At 39.2% G+C, this 20,431-nt stretch overlaps 1 protein-coding gene across 2 annotated transcripts in view; it reads left to right on the top strand.

The window, feature by feature from the left end:
• The first annotated feature begins 283 nt into the window (after positions 1-283).
• ATF2 (activating transcription factor 2) overlaps positions 284-20,431 on the top strand; it is a 134,697-nt gene continuing 114,549 nt past the window's right edge. For both annotated transcript variants that reach the window (XM_069068449.1, XM_069068448.1), the window contains exon 1: positions 284-473. The gene's annotated coding sequence lies outside the window, so the exon portion shown is untranslated. The remainder of the gene's footprint in view (positions 474-20,431) is intronic.

The raw sequence follows: 20,431 nt of genomic DNA, 5'->3' as shown, positions 1-20,431 counted from the left end.
ACTGTTCCTTCTCCACTTCCTTCCTCTTCCCGCCTTCTTCCCGCCCCTTCACATTCCTCGACCAATCACAGGAGCTGAACTGTCTCTTGTTCTCAGCCTCCTTTACTCCATTCTCCTCCTCTTCCTTTAATCCCCCTCCAACTCTTTTGCTGCCCCACCCTCTTAGTCTAGCCAACCCAGACCACCTGACCAGGAGCTGGTCCTGCGGCAGGAAGGGGAGGGAACATTATTATAGGGAGGGAAAGGGAACGTGGGAGGGGAAATATAAGAGGGAGGGCGTGACGAAGGGGCGGAGGGAAGTGTTGTCAGTAAGATCTCGCGAGATCGGACGGAAGCCTGTGGGAGCCCGTGGCCTTTAAAGTGCGGTTCAGCCCTTTCCTCCGAGGGTAGTTTGTAAACAGCCGTGGGTGCCGGAGCTCGTGGTCACGGCCCCCGAATTCGGGGGTGGCGCGCGAGCCAGGGGAGCTGGGAAGGTGAGTGATGGTGGGGATCGGGGTGTCGGACGGGAACAGGCGGGGGGCACCGAGGGAAGAAGGCGCTAACATGGCGACGTCGCTCGCTACAGTCCCCACCCCCCACCATCCACTCCTTCACGGCCTGAGTCCCTGTTCCCTCGGGCTGCGATGGCAGTTCCGCCCCCGTTGCAGCCTGGGTGGCGCCTGCCCCGCGGCCTTTCGAGGACCGGACCGTTAGGTAGGTGGCTTGCGGGTTCCGGCTCCTCCCGGCTCGCGCCCTTTCCTGAACCCAGAATAACGGCATCTGCTCTTCTCTCCTCCGAGCTGTCCCGGCTTTTGGAGAGGCCCCTGGGGGTTGTGTCCTCCGCCAGGAAGGTGGGCGTGACCCCCGGGGGGGGGGGGCACTTCCAAGTTACCCTGTTCTTTGGCCTGGAACAGGAGCGCCCCTCCCCTGCCCCCCAGATCCAGCTGGTGTGTTGGGGCGGTGGAGGAGGCAGCCGCAGCTGCATGGAAGAGAAGGGGACCTGGGCCCGCTCACCTCACTGACCTGGGTTGTAGGCATCATCATTACTAAGCCTACTACTACCAGTAGTAATGGCTTCATCTAGGGCCGGCCTTTTCTCTTTTTTCTTTTCTCTTTCCTCCTTATGTGAATGCAGGTTGAATCAGGTGTTTCCTCATCAGTGACCTCCACTGGTGTACAACAAAGTCTTTGTCAGGGAATGATCTGTGATTTTTAAATTTTCTTTTTCCTTTAAAGCTCCAGGGCACCTGTGGGGACTACCTTATTACTCTGGTGTTTTCTGAGAACCTGGGAGGGGACCAGGGAAAGGGCGGAGGTAGGAGCCCCTTTTGTGTGTGCCTGCTTGTATACCCTTGATGTCTGGTGTAAAATCCTAGGAGTATTGTTGGAGCCAAGAGCAAAGCTACTATGTAAATATAATGGAATGACAGGGATTACCCACTTACTTATTTCAGCCAAGCCTTTTATTGTATTGAACGAACATAGGTTTCAAAATTTGTTAAGTTTACTGTAGGGGAGATAATAAAATGTCTGCGTCCAAGTATTTCGAAAGCTACTTATATTTAACTTTGGAACATTTTGCGTCTCATATTAGAACACATGCTTTAAACAATTGTTACTAACAGGAGTTTTAGGCTCGCTAAAAAACAAACACCCAACCACTCTAATTCATTTTGTGAAAATTGTAAAAGTGAGCGCTTGTTAGTAAAAGTTTAGAGAGGTAGAAATTTATGGAATCAGGGATTAAGGACTATGAAATTTAGGTCGTTGTATCAGTTCTAGACTATCAAATTATATTTGTGACTTTGACCCAAAGAACCCTTTATTAATACTAATACATAACTCTTTGTGCATCCCTAAGAAGTATGTAAAATGAGCTGTTTTTTTTTTTATTTGAAAATTGAGTCACAGAAGTTATTACTGATCTGCTGGTGCTTCTCCCCTATCCCCCCTTCCCAATTATTTTTTTTCCTTGTGTGTATGTTGTTTTCCGTAATAGAATGTAAGCTCCTTGAGGACTGAAACTGTGTATTTTTGCCCATTAATCTGCAACACTTAACATGTAGTAGGTATTTAATAAGTGTTTTTTGATTATATCATCTTAGAAGAATAAAAGTGAATTGTTTGAATTTTAAAATACTGATATAAGCCACTGACTGATGAATTATAAAGTGTATTTCCCAAGTTTATATTGTTACCTATTCTAGTTTTAAAAATGTAATCTTGCATTATTTAGATATTACTGTCTTCTTTATATTTCTAGTACCTAGCATGAGTGACCCATAGTAGATATTCAAAACCTGTTTAATGATGGAAGGATACACAATAATTTTTCTTAAAAAAAAAAAAAAGCATCCGTGTCACTAAAGCATGCACATACTACTGTTGCTATTTATATACCCAACTTTGAAGTGATAGGAAGTACAACGTGATGTTATTCTCAAAATACTTCATAGACTGTTGCATAGAATCTGAGTTGGAAGGGTTCTCAGAACCTGTTTTCTATATTCTGTGCTGGAACAAGAATCTTCTCTACACCACCTCCATCAAATGACTATCCATTCTTTTTGTCTGTTGATTTCTTAGTGCATCCTGTCAGGCAGCCCATTTCCCTTTTGGAGTGCTCTCTCATTAGGGAAGTTTTTTATTGCATGAAGCGTAAAACTGCCCTCTAACTTCTAGCCCTTGCTTCTAGTTGTGTTTTAGCCAAAAAAGAACAGGGCCAATCTCTTTTCCACATGACAACTCTTCAGATACTTGAAGACAGTAGTCATGTACCTCTCTAGGTCTTCTCCAAGTTAAATATTCCTCCTTCCATGATCTTGAAACCTTTCACAATCCTAGTTGCTCTTCTAGATGTTCTTAAGCTTATCAACAAACATCCTTTTTAAAATGCAGCACCCAAAATTAAATACAGTACTCCAGATGTGGTCTTACCAAGGCACAGTACAGTTGACTTGTACATCATTATGCCTTTGTGAACACAAGTGAGTATCATATCACCTTTTCTGTCATCTGTATCACTGATCACTCAAACTGAACTTTCACCTGCAAGGTCTCTTTCAGATGACATGTTCCTATTTCAGATAACTATATTTTCTCCATCTGAACTTGTGAAGTTTATTTTTTTAACTCAAATGAGACTTTTACATTTACCTCATATATATCTACATTGCCTGCCATCTAAGCAGTGAGTGAAATAGTATAAATATCAAAGACAGAAGCCTATTTTCTTTATCAAAGTCACTTGTGTAGGAGAAAAGCCTTTTGAAGGTAGTATATTCTCTTTAAGCTTTGCATGCTGCTGCAGATTTTATGATTTCTTTTATTCATTATTTAATTGGTCATCTTGGAGAAAGATCATACCCTAAAAGTTGTTAGAATGTCTTTGAGGAGTAATACACAATAGTCTTTCATAATAATATTATTTTATATAGTAGTTTGATATACTTTAATATGAGGAAGAAGAACAGAATTGTAAAATATAAAATTTACGTTGTAAATGTACAGAATTGTAAAATCATATAGAGTATGTAGGGAATAGATTTTTGTGGGGAAGAATGCTAAAGTGTTTTATTGGAAAAAAGAGTTATGAGATCTGAGGCAGTGGTTCATTTAACTGTACATCAATTGCTAAGTTTCAAAGTTGTTCTTAGTAAAAATTCATATTTGATATTTAGAACAGAAGTAACTATTAAGAGCATTTCACTTCATTTTCTTAATTTCTTATCAAGTAGTCTTGGATTTCAAGAATATGACCTAATTTCAAGGTAGTAATAATAATGGCTGACATTGATATAGCACTTAAAAGTTTACAAATATCTCATTAGTGTTTCATCAGTGCTGTGACATAGGTACTAATGATATTATTAGACAGATGAAGAAACTGAGGTTAAGTGACTTGCTAAAAATACAAGTTAGTAAACATGAATGACTCATCTTCCAAACTGTATGCCCAGAAATAATGTATGCACTAGGACATGATGCCTCTCGATGTTTCTTGGGACACAGTGCATAAACAAAAACAACAAACATTTAGAAGCCTGGAATATTTTGTAAAATAATAATTAAATTAGAAAATAATGTACTTCAATCCCTTCAGGGCCATTGCTTTCATCCATATGGATACTACTTTATCACTGTAGATGGCAACCCCCTCTACACATGAGTTACTGTGGCCCAAAACCAAACCAAACCATCTACTATGTCAATTTCCTAAATAACCCTGGCTAATCTCAAAAATGTCTTGGTATATAGAATATATTTTGCATCTTTTCATTACTTCAGATCTTTGGACACAATTAACATTTTTATTTATGCTTATTTGAAAGGAATTGAATCTGATTATACTACCAAAAACTTTTGGTGACTAGCATAGTGCAGAGCCTCCTGGCTCATATGTATGAGGACTGGTTGAATAAAGTGGTTGGTTTCATCAGTCATCAAACTCCTACTATGTGGTACGCTTTTATGCTAAGTGATTGGGATAGAAAGGGAAAAAATGAAAATCCCTGACTTCAGCTCTTTAAGAGGAGAAAGACATATGGATTACATGATAGATGTCTTAAGAATTTGAAAGACTATGATGTTAAAGAGAGTGTAGACTTGTTCTGATTATCCTCAATATCAGGAACACTGAATAGAAGTTAAAAAAGAGTCAGATTTCAGCAGAATGTACAGGAAAACTTGAACTCTTAGCTATTCAAAAAGGGAATTAACGGTGTTGGTTCTAGGTTCCTTACTGGAAGCCTTGAGAAAGAGGTTCAGTGACCACTCAGATATGTTGTAGAGAAGATCTGAGTTGTGTAGTTAACTAATTGGACTTAATGGACTAGTCTATTTTTGCTAGTTGGTACTAATTGAACTTAATAGACTGAGATCTTCTAACTCTGGGATTCTTTGAAGGTTGAACTATTATGCCATAAGATGCCATTCAAACAAATTATTAAATCTGACTACTCTTTCTGAAGACCCTTTCCTACTTCCTGGCTTCAATCTTCTTCTTATAGGTTGCTTTTGGTTTGGGGCAGTACCTTCTTCAATTAAATTTTATATAGTTGAAAAAAATTCCCATTATGGTACCACCTTAAATTTTCACCTAGTTTATTTTTAATTTTTTTAAAAATAGATTTTGTAAAAATAGTTACAAAATCCATTAATTAGCAAGTAGTTTTTAGTATTTGGAAACTGAATGAGTGTTATGATATTTTATTGTGTATTTATATGAAATCAGTGTACTAAAGCAGATAAAGTGCTGGCTTTGCATTTAGGAAGAACTGGGTTTAAGTCCTGCTTCTGACACCTACTAGTTGTTTGATCCTGGGAAACTGCTTAACCTCTGAGTATACTAGGAGGTAGCCTTTAAGAGGCTCTTAACATTTTTTGTGTTATGGACCCTTTGGCATTCTGATGAAGCAAATAAACCTTTTCCCAGAATGTTTTTGAATACATAATACAAAGTACATAGAATTGCAAAGGAAAAAAATGATACCGATAAACCGTTATCTAAGTTTTTAAAAAAATGTTCACAGATTAAGAGCTCTAGCTTGAAGAAGACTATGTGCCTGACTGTTGAAGGACTATATCATTAAAGAAATTGTATACACTGAATTCCCTATACTGATAAAATCACAGATCTAGATATACAAAAAGTCATTTTTATAGTTGCACATTTAAAGCTCTATGGAATACTTTTTTGTAAATAAGTGTTTGTGTAGAAGTACCATTTTCCCCTCATTCTGTGTATGATTTAAATTTTCCATGACTGATTCTTTGACCTTTTATCAAAGAATAAGTTTTATTTATTTCCCTAATAGCAGATTAAATTTGTTCCATATTCCCAAGCGTGTAGTCTTCCTCTACTGCTTCTTAATCTTGAAGTTAATTTTTCTTCCATCAGTCTTTTATCTTTTCTCAACTATTATATAAAACTCCAATTTTTAAAATGGCTATAAATGGCCAAAACTTACAGTCCCTAAATTTTCTAGTGATTAAATCAAACTAGTATCTTTTTGTACCTAGCTGACCTTCTAAATAAATATGATATCTATAGTATTTGTTAACCATTACTTTTGTTTCTGTACATGTTAAACTCCCAATCCTGTGGTAGGTGTTGAAATTGAAATGTGCCCTATTTGTTAAAATTCTTTGTTAACTATAAATTGTTCTATTTAGTACATTTGATGAGGGATGGCTCCCAATAGGTTTAGCAAGAACTCTGATCATATCTAAGACCAGAACCTGCGATTCAATCTGGAAAGAATTCAGCTCAGGCTTACTTGGAGTCAGAGTTGAAAAAGTTTATTAAATTAAGATTTATATAGAATCATCCATAATAGAACCCACGCCAATTATGCTAACTAGCTGATTAAGGGTGGGATTAGGGAGGAGGGGGCCACTACCTGGAGGTGTGGTTTTAGGCTTGAAACGTCACTAAGTCGGCTAGCAGTCAAGGGCTGATGGAGAAGTGCCCAGTCTGCTACTATATGGGACCCCCATATCATTTTTACATATTCCTGGAAAATACCTTTTAGTTTTATTGTCAGTCATTTTAGTCATGTCTGACTCTTCATGACCCCAATTGGGGTTTTTTTGGCAAAGATGCTGGAATGGTTTACCATTTCCTTTTTCAACTCATTTTACAGCTGAAGAAACTGAAGCAAACAGGGTTAAGTAATTTGCCAAGGGTCACACAGTGTCTGTACAGAGACTGTATTTGAGTTCTAGTTTTCCTTACTCCAGACTGGGAACTCTATCCACTGTACCACCTAGCTGCCCCAAACTTTTTTTTTTAAGCAATTGGGGTTAAGTAACTTGCTCAAGGTTACACGGCCAGTTATTTCTGGGTGTGGTGCTGAGTATCGGAGCCCGGATATGATCCCCAGGTCATCCCCACACTGGAGCCGGTACTCTTACTCGCTATGCTACCTGGCCGCCCCTGCCCCAAACTGTTTAGAGGAGAGCCTTTTAACATGGCATTTTGTTATATTGAATTGTTTTATGTTCCAATAAACGATTTGCACAGTATGAGATCTTATGTTCACAAAACTTTTGGTCATTTTTGTGATGATAAAAGATGTCTGCTTATAGAAGCTTGTTGTTTTTTTTTTAATATTGTCATCAAGGATGCCCAGAATGAGTGTGTAGATTATTCTCATAAAAATGTTAAATAGTTGGGAATGTAGTCATTTGAGTCTGTTCACATTCTTTTCATTGATGGCCTTTTTGGAGAAGTAATAAGATCTGACCTTTTTCCATACTTCTAATATCTTTCTTCTCTTGTATAACCAAAAAAAAAAAAAAAAACCCAGCCCCTTAGCCTCAAAATAGTTCTCTCCAGCAAATAACTCCCCTGTATATACTTGGTCACCATTTCCTCTATAAAGCAGATCCAGAGCTTTGATATTGGGTCCAAGTCCAAATATATTTCCTCCACTCTCCTTCAGACTGGAGAAAGTTATGAAAATCTTCTTCTTTTGACTATTTGATCTCTGCCTCCAAGTGTCATTCTTATATGCTCTCAAGATAAGTTGGCTTAAGTTGGAACCCTTGGAAAGCTTGCTTTTTTTTTTGGTTTGTTTGTTTTTTGCTTTTTGGAGGGGGGAGGCAGGACAATCGGGGTTAAGTGACTTGCTCAAGGTCACACATCTAGTGAGTATTAAGTGTCTGAGACTGGATTTGAATTCAGGTCCTCCTGACTCCAGGGTTGGTGCTCTCTTCACTGTACCACCTAGCTGTTTCTCCTCAAAAGATTTTAAACTGATTTTCTCTATACTGATCTTATTATTTTATGAGGCAATAGTGTTCATAATATACCACCGATTGTTATACCAAGTTATTAGGCCAAGTATTTTCTGACTAAGGTAGGTTTTAGGTTCTTATGGTCTTTATGGCTGTTGTTTTATATTGGTTAAGTTATTGAATCTAGTTATTTATAATTTGTGTCCTTTTAAAACTTCATTTCAGGTTTTTTAATGTTAAGAACTTGTTTAGGTTATTTTAAATAGAGCTTTTTTTTTAAAATTTAAATGCTTTACTAACTGCTGATTTACATCATTCGTTTCTGCCAGATTTTGAGTTACAAATTTTCTCCCCGTTTTTCCCCCACCCATCCCCCCAAAACAGCAGTCCCACAGGATATCCCCACCTCCAATCTGCTCTCTCCCATATTTTCTCCCATACCCGTTTCAACTTTTACAGTGGATCTCTATGCCTCAGTGCCTGTATTTCTTTTTTCTTAATTACATGTAAGATGGTATTAATAATAGTGTGTATACACACACACACACACACACACACACACATATATATTTGAATATTTGATTTTAAAACTTTCAATTCCAGATTCATTCCCTTCCCCATCCTGCCACCCACCCCCACTGGGGGGACAAGCAGTTCAGTATAGGTTGTACATGTGTGGCTAATGCAAAACAATAACATAGAAGATGTATTGTAAAAGACTGACTATATTTCCCTCCCTCCTATCCCACCTCACACTTGTTCTGTTCTCTACTTTGATCCTGTCCCTTTTCAAAAGTGGGTGCTTCCAACTTCCCTCCCCCCCAGCCTGCCCTCCCTTCCATCATCCCCCCTCACATCCCCTTCCCCCCCTATTCTCCTGGAGGGTGAGATCCCCTATTTAGTATGTATTTCCCTCCCTTCTCAAGCCAGATTCAATAGGAATAAGGTTGACCCATTCCCTTTTGCCTTCCTATTCTTCCCCTCCATTGTAACCATTTTCCCTTGCCTCTTCTGTATGAGATAGTTTGCCCCACTCTGTCTCTCCCCATCTCCTCTCATTATATTCCTCTCACCTCTTAATTTCACCTTTTAAATATCATCCTTTCCTGTTAAATTGGTCCCGTGCCCTCTATGTATACCTGTAAACGTATATATACACATTCACATATGTGTTCATATGCTGGCATACCCTCATATAAAGACATATATATATATATATATATATATTTCTAATCCCTTCAACTACTGAGAAAAGTTTCATAGGTTACAATTATTGTTTTTCCATGTAGGAATGTTAATAGTTCAACTTTGGCCAGGTGGCTCAGCAAGAAAGAGCACCGGCTCCAGTGCCGGGATGACCCAGATCAAATCCGGGCCCAGACACTCAGCACCACACCCAGAAACAACAACTGGCCATGCAACCCCGAACAAACCACTCAACCCTGATTGCTTCAAAAAAAAAATAGTTCAACTTTGATAAGTTCCTTATGATTTCTTTTCCCTGTTTACCTTCTCATGCTTCTCTTGCTTCTTGTATCTGAATGTCAAATTTTCTATTCAGCTCTGGTTTTTTCAGCAAGAATGCTTGAAAGTCCTGTATTCCACTGAATGACCATATTTTCCCCTGAAACATGATACTCAGTTTTGCTGGGTAGGTGACTCTTGGTTTTAATCCCAGCTCCCTTGACCTCCGGAATATCACATTCCAGGCCCTTCGATCCCTCAGTGTAGAAGTTGCCAGATCCTGGGTTATCCTGATTGTGTTTCCACAATATTCAAATTGTTTCTTCCTGGCTGCTTGTAATATTCTCTCCTTAATCTGGGAATTCTGGAACCTGGCTATAATATTCCTAGGAGTTTTCTTCATGGGATCTTTTTCAGGAGGCGATCCGTGGATTCTTTCAACCTCTATTTTGCCCTCTGGTTCTAAAACATCGGGGCAGTTTTCTTTGAGAACTTCCTGGAGGATGATTTCTAGGTTCTTACTTTGGTCATGGCTTTCAGGCAGTCCAATAATTTTTAAATTATCTCTCCTGGATCTATTTTCCAGGTCAGTGGTTTTTCCCATGAGATATTTCACATTGCCTTCTATTCTTTCATTTGTTTGGATCTGTTTAACAGCATCTTGATTTCTCATAAAGTCATTAGCTTCCATTTGCTCCAATCTAATTCTGAAGCAATGATTCTCCTCAGTGAGCTTTTGAGATTCTTTTTCCATCTGGCAAATTCGACTTTTTAAGGCATTCTTCTCCTCAATTGCCTTTTTGAACCTCCTTTGCCATTTGAGTCAGTCTGTTTTTTAAGGTATTATTTTCTTCAGTCAGGCTGTTGACTCTCATTTCATAATTTTCTTGCATTGTTCTCATTTCTCTTCCCAATTTTTCCTCCACTTCTCTTATCTGCTTCTTAAGGTCCTCTATGGGCTGTAACCAGCTTGTATTTTCCTTTGAAGCATTTGGTGCAGGAGTTCTGACTTCACTGTTTTCCTCCTGTTCCATGCCTTGCTTCTTCTTATCCCCAAAATAGGAGTGTGATGTTGGAATCTTCTGTCTGCTTTGTTTCCTTTGCCTGCTCATTTTGCCACTCAATGATTTGACTTTTGGGCTTTTTGCCACAGTAGGACTCTGCCACCAGACAGCGGAGTTTTCGTCCCAAACGCTGGGGTTTTCTCAGCTGCCTGAGGTATTAGATGGGTGCCCTCTCTGAGGTCTCCACACGCTCTGGCAAGCTGGACACACACCCCAGGACCTCCACCCTAGACTGCAATCCAGATCCAAGCAGGTTAAAGCAAGAGCGATGACCCCTCAGACTGGTGCTTGGTCCCCCTACACTCTGCAGGCCAGGAGCTGAAGCTGCCACGTGGCGCTGGCAGGCTGTGCTGGCGTCACAGCAGTTTCTCGCTCCGGGGGTAAAAGCCACGCACTCCCACTTCCTGGGTCCCAAAGTCCAGACTGCACTGGCCTCTCACCTTGTCCTTCGCATCTGTGTATTGATAAATCTGGAAACGGCCACAGCTGCTGCTGATCTGGAGTCCCTCTGGCTGGTGGCTAGTCAGGCCCACCCTGGGGCTAAAGCCTCGGCGTGGGGCTGGGCTCGGCTCCCAGAGCGCTGTGCTGGATTCCTGCAGGCCTGCCGGGCTGTCCCCATGGAGGTTAGCTTCTCTGTGTCATTTTGTGGGTTCTGCAGCCCCAAAGTTTGTTTAGAGTCCCCTTTTTACATGGATTGGGGAAGGTGGAAGCCGGAGCTGCGGGAAGGTTGTGCTTCTACTCCGCCATCTTGGCTCCGCCCCCCCAAAAAATGTTAAATAGAGCTTTTAAAAAATTACAAATCATATTTTTGTCATTTCCGGTTTTTTTTTTTAGCTTTGTATTTTTATATTTAACAAATTGGTGATCTGAGTGTTTACAAACAGCTGACTCAGGAGTAGTTTCTTAATTTATTAACAAGTCATTTCTTATATTGAATATTTCCATATTCAGTCAGTTTTATTATTTGTTTGGTGCTCACCACATCCAACACCTTCAAATTGTTTTCAGAAAAGAAACTTAATGATGTAAAGACATAAAACTTATGTAGTGTTTTGAGCTTTCTCATTCCTTATGCCTTTGAACCATATTTGTCCCCTCCCCCCTTCCATATACTTTTTCATTAAAGTCACAGTTTTGGAATATTTTGAGGGTCTTACTTACTTACTAAGTAGAATTTCTCTGTTTTCAGTGCTACCTTGTTTTCAGTTACTGTCACATAAGTTAATTATGTTCATGGTTCTATTTTTTTTTTTAAGCAATTAGGGTTAAGTAACTTGCTCAAGGTTACACGGCCAGGTGTTTCCGGGTGGGTGCTAAGTGTCTGAGCCCAGATTCAATCCCCAGGTCATCCTGACACGAGTAAGGCCAGTGCTCTTACTCGCTTGTGCTACCTGGCCGCCCAAACTTTTTTTTTTTTTAAAAGCAATCGGGGTTAAGTAACTTGTTCAAGGTTACACGGCCAGTTATTACTGGGTGTGGTGCTAAGTATCTGAGCCCAGATTTGATCCCCAGGTCATCCGGACACTGGAGCCGGTGTTCTTACTCGCTGAGCCACCTGGCCGCCCCTATGGTGGTATTTTTAACAATAATAAAAGTAACTAGCATTACATAACACTTTAAGATTTTGCAATGTGCCATTCAAGTGTGTAATTTTATTCTCATAACAACCATGGGAGATAGATACTATTTTTCTGATCCCCTTTTTACAAATGAGGAAACTGAGGCACAGAACAATTAAGCAATTTGCTTAATTGTGTTACACAGTGTCTGAGGCAGGATTTGAGCTGGGCTTCCCACCTCCAAGTTCAACACTATCTACTGCACCATACCACACTCATGAGCACTACAATATAAGATGATTAAATGTCTCATGACTTTTTTTTTATAGTTACATTGACATCAGATAAAACCCAATTTTACCAAGTGTTTAGTTCTCCAAAAACTTTGCATTTGATCTTTGGAGTTTCTTTATAGTGACAGTGTTAAGACTGATAGGAATCATTTCTGTATGCCCTTGATCATTGAACAAAAATTTTCACATTTTGAATACTAGCATTTAAATTTGTATTTTTAAAACTCTGGTTTTCTACAAGCACTTGCCTCATTTTCTCCTGCTTGGCCACCATAACTGCAAAATTGAAAGGGAAACACATAGTATTGGAGAGCATTTTGAACTTTGTTTTCTGGATTGCTGTGGCCAAATATTTGTATCACCAGTGGGGTCAGCCAACTCCTAGAAATCAGATGTGATGCATTTGTAGGGCCATACTCTGAAGTCACATGTTGGACTTGACTGAGCTTCCTCTACACCTGCCACATTTCCACACTCTAATGAGGCTTTGGAGTTGTACTCTAGAGTCTCTAACTGAATGTATTTCTGAAGTCTGTTGTAACTTTAATAGAATCAAAGCTTATACAATAGTATAAGTACTATATGAAGACTGCTTTAAAATTGAGTGCTTGCAGTTTTTATGCCAAACAGGAATATAGAACAGGTCAGAGTTGCCACTTAATCTGAGAGCAACTTTTCCCTACTAGGAGGTGCCTTCAGTTTTAACTTTTTTGGTAGTGGTAAAATGAATGTTTGAGTGAATGGAAACTACCCTCTCTAGTTTGATTTTATGTTTCTAGTACCTCACTAAATATCATGAGCAGTTAGTTCTATCTTGTAGACTAGACTATCTCCTCTCTTTGAAATTTTGCCTATAAATCACGTACTGAATCTCTCTTGACATGAGAATAATCCTAGTTTTATTCTATTTCCTATTAATTTTACAATAGAATGTAGCACTCTTTTATTATGATATACCTCATAATGTGAAGAAACAAACTGGTAGCAAGCAATTGAGTATTGGGTTATCAGCACATTCTGAAATTTTTTCTTAAGCCTACTACCAGAAATACATTGAGTCCATTTATAAGTGAAATAACAACTAGTTTATGTCTATCTTAAATCCATTTGGATGACTTTTCTGTCTCAGTTTTCAAAAACTTAGTTTCTTAAAGGCAGAGTTTTCTGTAGTAAAACATCTACCAATAAAAATATTTTGAGAGTTGGGGCGGCTAGGTGGCGCAGTGAATAGAGCACCGGCCCTGGAGTCAGGAGGTCCTGGGTTCGGATCCGGCCTCAGACACTTAACACATACAAAAAAACTAGCCATGTGACCTTGGGCAAGTCACTTAACCCCAGTTGCCCTCCAAAAAGCAAAAAAGAAAAAAAATATTTTGAGAAACTTGCCATTTTCTTTTATTCTTCCATCTCTTTTGAATGTGTATCCTTGTTATTATATGTTCTCTGCAAGATAGTCTCTTTTTTTTAATGCTTTATTAACTTCTGATTTACATCATTCATTTCTGCCAGATTGAGTTATGAATTTTTTCCCTGTTTTTTCCCTACCCACCGACCCAAAATAGTAGTCCCACAGGATATCCCCTCCTCCAATCTGCTGTCTCCCATATTTTCTCCCATATACCTTTCGACTTTTCCAGGGGATTTCTATGCCCCAGTGCCTGTATCTTACTTCCCAATTACATGTAAAATAGTATTAATAATAGTACATATATGTGTGTATATATATTTAAACATTTGATTTTAAAACTTTGTATTCCAGATTCATTCCCTTCCTCCCTTGTCACCCACCCTTACTGGGAAGATAAAGTAGTTCAGTATAGGTTGTACATGTGTGGCTAATGCAAAACAATAACATAGAAGATATATTGTAAAAGACTGACTATATTTCCCTCCCTCCTATCCCACCTCCCACTTGTTCTATTCTCTACTTTGATCCCATCCCTTTTCAAAAGTGGGTGCTCCCAACTTCCCTCCCTCACAGCCTGCCCTCCCTTCCATCATCCCCCCTCTCATCCCCTTCCCCCCTACTCTCCTTTGTAGCAGCAAGCACCCCAAGCATCCTCAGGGTTTCCCGCCACCACAGGTTCTTCGATCTGCTTTGTTAAAGGAAAGCAACTCAAAATGGGTTAACAAGTTTACTTTAATCAGTCAGATATGTATCGTTTACCTCGTTCAGGGGAAAAAGGTCAGCACCCCGAACTTCAGAATATACAGACAGTATTATCAAGACAGAAACAGATCAAGTACACAGCTTTCCAAACTGTGCAACCATTACATCCATACCAAACAACATCTGGGTTTCAAAGCCGGGGGACTCTCAACAACGGCTTCCCAGAATTCAGATCAAATCACAGAACACTTCTCAAAGTGAGTCCCAAAACAAAGCTACACATCAGGGCTTATATAGCCTTCTCCTGGCTCAGAGAATGTAACAACCTTATTGACTCACTGGCCAATCAAGAAGTATCTATTGAAAAACAAGCCTCCCTCCCCAGGCTTCAGGTGCATTTTAGCCTAGGGGCAGGGAAGATCTTCCAAATTTGCATTCCCATTACACCTGTAGGGTGAGATACCCTATTTAGTGTGTATTTCATTCCCTCCTCAAGCCAAATTCATTGGAAATAAGGTTGACCCATTCCCTTTTGCCTTCCTATTCTTCCCCTCCATTGTAACCATTTTCCCTTGCCTCTTCTATATGAGATAGTTTACCCCATTCTGTCTCTCCCCATCTCCGCTCATTATATTTCTCTCTCACCTCTTAATTTCACCTTTTAAGGATCATCCCTTCCTGTTAAATTGGTCCTGTGCCCTCTATCTATGTATACCTGTAAACATATATACACACATTCACATATATATTTATATGCCCATATACCCTCATATATAGACATATATATATTTCTATTCCCTTCAACTACTGAGAAAAGTTTCATCAGTTACAATTATTGTTTTTCCATGTAGGAATGTTGAATAGTTCAACTTGGATAAGTACCTTATGATTTCTTTTCCCTGTTTACCTTCTCATGCTTCTCTTGCTTCTTGTATCTGAATGTCAAATTTTCTATTTACCTCTGGTTTTTTCAGCAAGAATGTTTGAAAGTCCTCTATTCCACTGAATGACAATATTTTCCCCTGAAAGACCATATTTTGCCCTGAAACATGATACTCAGTTTTGCTGGGTAGGTGATTCTTGGTTTTAATCCTAGCTCCTTTGCCCTCCAGAACATTATATTCCAAGCCTACATTCAGTGTAGAAGCTGCCAGATCCTGGGTTATCCTGATTGTGTTTCCACAATATTCAAGTTGTTTCTTCCTGGCTGCTTGTAATATTCTCTCCTTAATCTGGGAATTCTGGAACCTGGCTATAATATTCCTAGGAGTTTTCTTTTTGGGGTCTTTTTCAGGAGGTGATGGGTGCATTCTTTCAACCTCTATTTTGCCCTCTGGTACTAAAACATCAGGGCAGTTTTCTTTGAGAACTTCCTGGAGGATGATTTCTAGGTTCTTACTTTGGTCATGGCTTTCAGGCAGTCCAATAATTTTTAAATTATCTCTCCTGGATCTATTTTCCAGGTCAGTGTTTTTTTCCCATGAGATACTTCACATTGCCTTCTATTCTTTCATTTGTTTGGATCTGTTTAACAGCATCTTGATTTCTTATAAAGTCATTAGCTTCCATTTGCTCCAAGCTAATTCTGAAGCAATAATTCTCCTCAGTGAGCTTTTGAGATTCTTTTTCCATCTTGCAAATTTGGCTTTTTAAGGCATTCTTCTCCTCATTGCCTTTTTGAGCCTCTTTTGCCAATTGAGTTAGCCTATTTTTTAAGGTGTGATTTTCCTCAGGCTGTTGACTCTGATTTTGTAATTTTCTTGCATTGTTCTCATTTCTCTTCCCAATTTTTCCTCCACTTCTCTTATCTGCTTCTTAAGGTCCTCTATGCCCTGTAACCATCTTGTATTTTCCTTAGAAGCTTTTGGTGCAGGAGTTCTGACTTCCCTGTCTTCCTCCTGTTCCATGCTTTGCTCCTTTTTTGTCCCCAAAATAGGAGTCTAATGTTGGAATCTTCTGTCTGCTTTGTTTCCTTTGCCTGGTCATGTCGCCCCCCTCAGTCACTTGACTCCTGGGCTTTTTGCCACAGTAGGACTCTGCCACCAGACAGCGGAGCTTTTGTCCCAAATGGTGGGGTGTTCTCAGCTGCTGGAGGTATTAGATGGGTGCCCTCTCTGAGGCTTCTACACGCTCTGGCAAGCTGGACACACACTCCAGGGCCTCCACCCTAGACTGCAATCCAGATCCAAGCAGGTTAAAGCAAGAGCGATTACCCCTTAGACTAGTGCTTGGTCCCCCTACACTCAGCAGGTTAGGAGGTGATGCTGCCGCGTGGCTCTGGCTCGCTGTGCCGGCATCTGAGCACACTCCCACTTACTGGGTCCCAAAATCTAGACAGCACTGACCTCTCACTTTGTCCTTTGCATCTATGTGTTGATAAATCTGGAAATGGCCACAGCTGCTGCTGATCAGGAATCCCTCTGGCTGGGGCTGGTCAGGCCCACCATGGGGCCAAAGCCTCTCCGTGGGGCTGGGCTTGGCTCCTCAAGCACTGTGCTGGCTGATTCCTGCTGGGTTGTTCTCAGGGGGAGGTTAGCTTCTCTGTGTCATTTTGTGGGTTCTGAAGCTCCAAAGTTTGTTTAGAGTCCCCTTTTTACATGGATTGGGGAAGGTGGAAGCCGGAGCCCAGTGGAGGTCCTGCTTCTACTTTCCCATCTTGACTCCACTCCCCAATGCAGTCTCTTCCAAATGACTGTATCAAGTGCAAAGTTAACACATTTTTACCTTAGGTCATTGTTTTCCTTTTCCACCATTGTTTACTTCATTATTGATGAAAATGTTTATTTTTCCACATAAGTATCTTAGTTATTGTTAAGAATAAGGTAATGTACTTGAAGTTTTACCTGAAATTTAAACTCTTATTTGAGAATGTGTTTAACTATATAGGTCAGCCTGGCAGGTAACTGGAAATCTTAGATTTTAAAGGGGATCTGTGTAAAAGAAAAAAGGGATTTCTAGATATGTCTCTGTAACCAGGCAACATGGGGAAACTGGGAAAACAGGGAAAACTGCATTCATGGTCAGGAGATCTGGTTCCTCAGGTGACAGATTTAGAGCTAGAAGGGACCTCAGTGATCATTTAGTCCAACTCCCCACTGATCTTACAATATGAGAAAACTATGGCACAAGGAGGTTAAAGTTATTTACCAGGGTCCACCTATATAGTAAAGGGCAAAGCTGGGCTTCAGATGTAGACCTCCCTTCTCTGGCACTCTGTCTACTGTTTAAATGCTACCTTTCCCCAACTCTGCCACAAACTTGGTTTTCGGTTCCCTTTACTAGATTCCTAAGGTCTCTTTCGGTTTTACAGTTCTATGATCCTACATTAAGCACTGAGGACAGCACAGGATTTCTTGGCAGTAGATCTAAATGCTTTATCAGAATCCTTTAAATTTATACAAGTGATAACTTCACTGATTTTATTTCACAACATACCTCTGGCTCTCTGTCACCAAAATGGAAACGTGTACTTTAGTTTTCTTAATCACATAAATATGGATCATTGATTTTCCTATATCTGTAACTGAAATAGATGTGTCAGACAATGAAGTATAAAGTATAACTTTTAAAATTAAGTTTTTGGTTTGACAAGTAAAAGATTTTGTATTTGGCAGTAGAATTTTGCAACTAGCGGTATAGAAAAATCCTATGTTTCAATGAGGTCAATGACAAAAACACCCCCATATGCACCAACATATTTATAGAAATGATTTTTATAGTAGCAAAGAACTGGAAATAAAATAGATACCATTCAACTTGGGGAATGCCATTTGGGGGAAGTTGGATGTTTGGGAAATATACAAGTTGTGGAATAAGAATGTAATGGAATATTACTGTGCTATTAGAAATGATAACTATAATGAATGTATATGAATAAGGGAAGCATGGGAAGACATTAACTTATGTAAAGTGAATTAAGCAGAACCAAGTAAAAAAAATCTAAACATTGACTATGACAATATATAAATGTTTCCATTTACAACAATAATAACATAATGCCTGGCACATAATGGGCACTATGTAAATGTCAGTTATTAATAATAATAATAATAAAAGTTGGTAAAAAAAAACATATGCTAACTCATTTGATCCTCAAAGCAACCCTTGAAGTACTTGCTATTGTTCTGATTTTACAGATGAGAAAACTGAGACTGAGAGAGTTTAAGTGTCTTGCCTAGGGTTACACATCTAGTAAGTGTCTGAGGCATGATTTAAGTTCAGGGCTTCCTGACTTCAGGCCTAACACTCTATCCACTGAACCACTTAGCTGCCACAACAGTTGAAACTTAGTGCTTTGAAATTATGATGGTGAAAGTTGGCCTCAAAGAAAAGATAGAAGTTGCCTCCATTCACTTTTTTTTTTAAAGCAATTGGGGTTAAGTAACTTGCTCAAGGTTACATGGCCAGGTGTTTCTGGGTAGGTGCTAAGTGTCTGAGCCTGGATTCGATCCCAGGTCATCCCAATTCTGGGGTCGGTGCTCTTACTCACTGTGCTACCTGGCCGCCCTTCTCCATTCACTTCTTATGGTTATGGAGCTCTGCATACGTTGTCAGGCTTCAATGTGTTGGTGTTGCAGAACTCTTCATTTCATTTTTTCTTAAAAGGGATTACTGGGAGATATGGATGTTGTAAAAAAGAAAATGTCAATATAGATTTATTTTTTTGCTTTTTGGAGGGCAGTTGGGATTAAGTGACTTGCCCACAAGGTCACACGGCTAGTGTTTTTTTTGTGTTAAGTGTCTGAGGCTGGTTATGAACTCAGGTCTTCCTGACTCCAGGGCTGGCGCTCTATTCACTGTGCCACCTAGCCACCCCAATATATATTTATTAAATTAAAAAAAAAACTGCTTCACAAAAACTTCTTACATATAGGAGTGTTAAAAAACCCTCACTTTGGGACTGAGATATTTTGAAGAGAAAAGATTCAAGTTAACGTCTAGATTTTAACTGTGTGGGCATTTTTTCCCCCATACATAGTAATTCTAATTAGCATTCTGATAGCAAGATAATAATTGTCTCTCTCCGCTCCATGGCCTACTTTGAAATGTCTTTCTCTCCCATCACCATTTTTCTGCTCTACCTTGTTCTCAAATCCTTACTTCAGGCCATTTTTGTTTATAGTGTTTATGTACATACACACACATGCATGTGAGTACTGAAGCAAGAGTGCACATTTTTAGTTTTTGTCTTTTTTTATAGTTTGAATTTTTTCTTTTTTTAAAAAATTATTTTTAGTTTTCAGCATTCACTTCCATAAGATTTTGAGTTTTACATTTTCTTCTTCTCCCTTCCTGCCTGCCCTCCCCAAGACAGCATGCAGTCAGATATAGGCTCTACATAAACATTCATATTAAACATTTTCACATTAATCATGTTATAAAGAAGGATTAGAACCAATGGGAGGAACCACAAGAAAGAAGAAACAAAATGGCAAAACAAAGACCAAATAGTATACTTCCATCTGCATTCCAAAGTCATAATAGTTCTTTCTCTGCATGTGGATAGCATTTTTCAGCATGAGTCTTTTGGAGTTGTCTTAGTTCCTTATATTGTTGAGAAGAGCTAAGTCTATCAGTTAGTCATTGCATAATGTGGCCATTACTGTGTACAATGTTTCTGCTCACTGATTTTTGTTTTTAGTTCTATTATGCAAAGGCAGTTTAGCTATCAGAGGTACTTTCTAGTCCCCAAAACTCTGTCTTAGATTCTATGCAGTGGTAAAAAATACTTATTTTTTAGTGGTTCTGTAGCGGTTTTGTTGTTCAGTCCTTTTTTATTTGTGTCCAACTTGTGACCCCATTTGGAGTTTTCTTAGCAAAGATACTAGAATAGTTTACCATTTCCTTTTCCACCTCATTTTACAGATGAGGAAATGGAGGCAAACAAGATTAAGTGACTTGACAAGGGTCATACAGCTATTAAGTATCTTAGGCAGGATTTGAGCTCAGAAAGAGTAGTCTTTCTGACTCCAGGCCCAGCGCTCTATCCACTGTGCTCCCTAGCTGCCTGTTATATAGAGTGCTATGCATAAAAATAATGTATTACAATACAGTTTCCTAGTAAGAAGTGCTTTTGCTCACTTTACTCTTATGAATATTTTATTCTTTCCTTCTTTTGAAATTTTTAATAATGAATGAATTTTTAAAAATTTCCTTAAGGATTTTTAAAAGCCTGTCATGTTACTTATTTTCATAATCTCTGTATTTGATTGAAATCTAATT

Source organism: Petaurus breviceps, unplaced genomic scaffold (genome assembly GCF_028583685.1).
Source record: "Petaurus breviceps papuanus isolate PSGF00001 unplaced genomic scaffold, PetGlider_PUasm1.0 90763, whole genome shotgun sequence".
In the NCBI taxonomy this organism is placed as follows: domain Eukaryota; kingdom Metazoa; phylum Chordata; class Mammalia; order Diprotodontia; family Petauridae; genus Petaurus; species Petaurus breviceps.
Note: the sequence above shows the minus strand (reverse complement) of the source record. Positions and strands in the feature narration are given on the sequence as shown.